Below are 5,465 nucleotides of genomic sequence, written 5' to 3' on the forward strand. Positions count from 1 at the left end.
AATACTTACAGAGGCTATCATCCATTATGGTTTTGCATAATTTGTTATTATTGGACACTCTCTTTGTTCCCATATGAGTTCAAACTACTTAAGGTTGAATCTGCATACATTTAGAGTACACTGTATTTGTAGCACAGAATATGTGGGAAGGAAAACAGTCTCTTATCGCTGGAAGTCACTAAATTAAATTTATTGTATTTGTGTAGCGGTAAATCTCAGTGTACAACACAACTTTTTTTTCAAATGACAGTATGTTGTAGAAGTGTCCGAGTAGGACTCACTAGCTTTAACACAGGTCAAGAGAACAACCCTTTCCGAACAGGCAGGCACTGTCCTGGGTTGTTATATGGTTATGAACCCACGGACATGCTGTGTATCGGCTATCCTTTCCAAATAGTCTGCCAAAAATTCCGATGCCTGAACGAATGTGGTTAAAACATCCAGGGACTTAGCGAGGGAGTGAATCTGTGGGTATATGTGGGTGGTCGCTTGTGTGAATGAGACAGCCAGATGCAGAATTGTGAAGCAGAGTATGTTTGGCAGGTTCGGTCTCAGAAGGGAATTACGCCTGATTGTTTTAAAGCAAAATATGAGGTTCCATCTATATGCATGAGTATAATAAAAACGGCAAATCTGCCTTGTGCTTCCTGAGGCGTAAATGTCTTTAAGAACAATATATGTGTGCCCCTGAGAGGATGAGAAGCACTACAGCATAGACAATTAGTACTTGTGCTCACTGTGTTCCATACGTTGCTGCATGCTGTTGTGATACGAGAAGGAAAAAGACAATCACAGTGTTTCCAGGAAAAGACGATGTTGCATTGTACAACGGACACATGCTCGAGGCTTGTTCACACCTACTTGGTTCGCAGAAGTCCTTCTAACCCTGGAGCTGTTTGTTTTGGTGTGTGAGAGAGGTGTAATCACAGTGGAACCTTGCTGAGAGGCTGGTGTGTCAGTGCATTTCAGAGCAGACCTTGCAGCTTTGAAAGTGTATCCACCGCAGCTGCGGAGAAGAGCTAAGCATCGTGTGCGTTGTCTACTCTGAGTGACACACTCCTTTCAGGCGAGTTGTGTGTTGTTGTAATTCAAACATTGGTTTAAATGGGGGGGAACATTTTGACCTGTAATGTCCTTTTTGAATTCAGAATATACTGTCAGCATGAGCCCGTCTGAAGTACTCTGTGTCCTGATCCAGCAGAGGGAGTTTACGGTCAGCTTGCCCTCTTGATCAGTGAGATCCTGTTGTTTTGCTTTGAAAATCGAAGACGCTACGATGCGAGGCCGTCGTGAGCCGAGGATAATGACACCAGAGCATTTGAGAAGCAGCGTGTGGAAGCTATTTGGGTTTTACACCTTAGACGGCAAAGTAACGATCAAAAGTGAGGCTCGACGTTTACCATGCAGCTGCTGCATAACTAAATAGTGGACTCACAGAGCAGCAGAGGAAGCAGCAGAGATGAGCGGAGCAAGAGCGAGTGCTCAATCTTGTCTGACTGTGTGTGTGTGTGTGTGCTGAGGGCGGGTTTCAAAAATATTGCAACAAATAGTGTCGCGGCGAAATTCATTCGAACTCGATTATTGGAAAAACCGACAGCCCCTTGTAATGTGTGTGTGTATGAATGACTTCAGAATTTCAGGAGCTCTACCAGTTCCTGCTTCTCCAGATCCTCCTCCTTTTGCAGAGCCAACACAAGATAACCATAAATACTTCGCTCAAGATAAAACTTTATCAAAGTAGACCCCTGCCACCTTTAAGAGTAAAGCCGGGAGTAAAAAATCAATGGTTGAAAGGGAAGTTGACCTGGACCTTCTATCCATGTCTTTCCACTAGTCTTTACATGCATTCATTCCACCTCCATTTTTTACTTCACTTTCCTTTAGAATACAAGAACCTTTAGGCTTTGGTAAGAAGATCATTCTCGTTTCCTCTTTCTGTTTCTAAACGCACATCCATGGCAAAACACGATCCATCAATACTGCACTGCATTTCAAAAGGGACTCAGTCCTTTCACGCTTTACTGTAGCAACGGCTGAAGCCGCGGCCAACGCTTCTTTCATCCCTTTGTGTTGTGCACCATGCTAAAACACAGATGCCCCAACAGGCACAAAGCCTATTAACCTTAGGAGAGAGTTGCAGAGGATCAATGCTCTGCCCTCGAGCTGTACTTATGGCTCCACATGATGCCTATTACTTACCTGCTACACATTGAACATGCAACAGCTGACCTCACGCTGCTCTATGTCATAGCTCAAATTTCTACTGTGAGAAAAGTGACCTGAATCCTTTCAGCATCTTTTATTTATCTACTCCTCATGGTCAGCCAGTATTTTATTCGATGTGTAGGGATTTCGCAAAGATGTTGTACTTGTGTAGTTTGGTGGGGATGTGTAGCGACGTAATGGAATAGACACAAGACTAACCGGAAAACCACTTAATCCATTCACTTAATGCACAGTAGCTCAGAGTGGAAACATATTCAAAAGGGCTCAACCGTTGCCAAAGTAATTGCAATACGGGTCATAGAAGAACCCATTTAATTTATTAAAGTCGGAAAAAAAATTCCAATCTTTAACATTGTTTATCAACATTTATCTTGTTTTCTCAGGAAATAATTCGAGAAAAATGGAAAAATGACATTTAGGGCACTGATATGTGAGTATGTGTGATTTGGTGCAGATCCAAATCCAAATCTAGATCTGGTCAATTTAAATGTGGTTTCATCAGGGAACTGTCAGGCCTCGGTGGAGGTACGCACTTTACTGAGTGTAATTATAGCTTCTTTAACAATAAGCAGTAATGCAGCTCTATTATTTATGCATTCATATTTATTGTTATCAGTTTTTCTTCTTAGAAAAGGACAGTCTATCTTATAGAACGTTTTGTGCGCCATAGCTCTCATGTGTCTTGCAGCACTTGTGAAGATGACAATAAAAAAGTCAAGATATGTCAAAGGAAGGAACGTATCAGAAACGACTGAAATATGTTTGTGAGCTGAATGTTAAATACTACAAAAAGTGTTTCCCTTCAGATGGCTTTTTATTAGACATTGACCCTGTGAGCCTGCATATTGGTTCTTTGTGCTAAACAGCTAAACGCTAACACCAGCAGGTCAACATACAACATTTAACGGCCATCCATCATCAGGGAATCAATAACGTAAAAATGACTGTATGTGCACAAATTTTAAATCACAGAATCACAAAGGTCAGTCGGATTTATCTCTGGGAACCATGTGTGTTTGTACAAACTATCTTGGAGTCCATCCAATATTTATTTAGCTTCTGCACTCTGTACAGGAGCAGGGCAACCGCCGCCCAGGCACTCTGATCCACTAATGTGGCTAAAAGGTATTCTACATTAGTTATTCCCCCTCAGTTCTATGACACATTGCCAAAGGATGTCTCACACGGTGTAATGCTGTTGAAACAGCTTCATGCTTGAGATTTTATCCCAATTCGGTGATGAATGGACTTCTTTACGTCTTAAAAGATGGCTGTTGTATTTTAATGTCCTTTATCTTCCATAAAACAATGAGCTGAGACGCCGTTTTACATCAGATACTCTTCAGCGGCACTGATGTACGCACTCGTCTGCCTTTTGAGGGATACTGATAGGAATGTTATGGCTTCGAAATTGTCTTGTGAACACGATATCATCTGATAGCCAGTGATGGATGCACTCTGGTGTGTTGTGAAAAATAGTTCTGTGATGTAATGGTGCGGAAATAGCTTTGTAGACCAGATATTACACAGCCCCATCATGAATCAGGCACTTAGAGCACCACCGTTAGACTCTCAGTGCCAAGATCTCCCATTACACATCCTTCTCCCTGGTTTTCTTTTGTCTTTCAGTGCTTCTCCCAGTTGTTACAATTATCCATAAACTCCCAAAATCGATACTTAAGTATCTCATGTATGTTTGATGCACATCCAGGGTTTACTGCTCCGTGTGCATTATATGTAAAGCATGTTTGCATTTGTATTCAAGAGTCTCAGGAGTAAGCTGGTAAATGCATGTGCACGGGGATGTGCACGTCCATCTGTGCGTTCTCCCATTCCACTGCTATCAGACTGACCTTGGCAGGAGCGTCTCGTATTCCTGGCAGCTCATGTGCTCCAACAAATCATCCGTCTGGCTGTATCTGCCTCTGATTGGTTTGATTCCATCCGTTAAGTCCAATTCAGTCCTGATGGGTGAGACGGAGGGATGCAGGAGGAGGAGGCAGGTGAGAGGAGGATTTCTCAGCCTAGATGCGATAAAAAAAAATAAAGAAAAGCATACACGTGCTACACGGCTCGCAGGTGTCCGTGAGTGAAGTGGATGAATTGGAAGTGACTGATCGCTAAAGAGTTAGCGAGTGCAACGAGGGAGACTTTCCACAACCACGCACAGATTATAATTTGCTCCTGATTTGAATGCAAAGCACTGATGAGAGTCATTGTGTCATAGGGTGTTGTTTGTTCTTGTTTACTGTGTGTGTGTTTGTGTGTGTGTGTGCACGCATTTGTTTGTTGGTGGTAGGTTGCTCATTTGCTCATATGGGCCTGGTGTGGGTTTGCAGGGTTTGCCTGTATTGGATTTGCTTGTCCATGGTGTGTGTGTGTGTGTCTGTGTCCATGGTCTGTGTGTTTGTGAGAGAGTGTGTGGGTGTGCTCAGTGCAGCAGTCTCCGAGTGAGCTAATTGAATAAAGAGTAATTGTGATGTATTTAGGCAGCTGCTGACCCCTGTTGTTCAAGTGGGTAAAGCCATTAGCTTAAGCATAAGGTTTACTCCAATGGACACACCGGAAAAAAAAGAGTGGATGCCGGAGAACATGGAGGCAGCGGGCTGGTTAAGTGGCATGGGCATCGGTGCTTTTTTGTTATGCATTAGATGATGGTGCAAACAAGAGAGGTACGAAGGCATAGTAGACCACATCAAAAGTATTAATTCAATTGAGAAATATAAAAAAAAAAACACTAGCTAAAAGGTTTTCCAGTAGCAACAGTAATATACTATAACGTCCAAGTGTTTGTCCATGTCTGTTTGGACTTTACTCTCAAATTTTTGTTTTATGTGTGCAGCACATATCCCGTTATCACTGAGGTGGATTCATGGGTGAAATCAACAAGGGATTTTAATATGTTTTACCGAATGCTGTGTTTTGTATCATAAAAGAAGTGGATACACACAAACACTTTTACAATACCATGTTAATGCCCTCTGGATATTATTTGACCTCTATACATCAGGCTACATCCATAATGGATTGTTTTTAATCTCACAGTACAAATGAATTTGATCTAATTTATCTATGTTCAGTTGAGAAAATCTCACCACAGCGTCCATTATGAGCTGCTCCAGAGCATTCAACCATTTCACATTGTTTGCCACTGATCTGCAGATGTTTACATTTTGTCTTTCTTTGAATTAATTTATTCCATCCATCCATCCATGCGGCTTATCCTTTTAGAGTCCTGA

This window comes from Platichthys flesus, chromosome 10 (genome assembly GCF_949316205.1).
Source record: "Platichthys flesus chromosome 10, fPlaFle2.1, whole genome shotgun sequence".
Lineage (NCBI taxonomy): Eukaryota > Metazoa > Chordata > Actinopteri > Pleuronectiformes > Pleuronectidae > Platichthys > Platichthys flesus.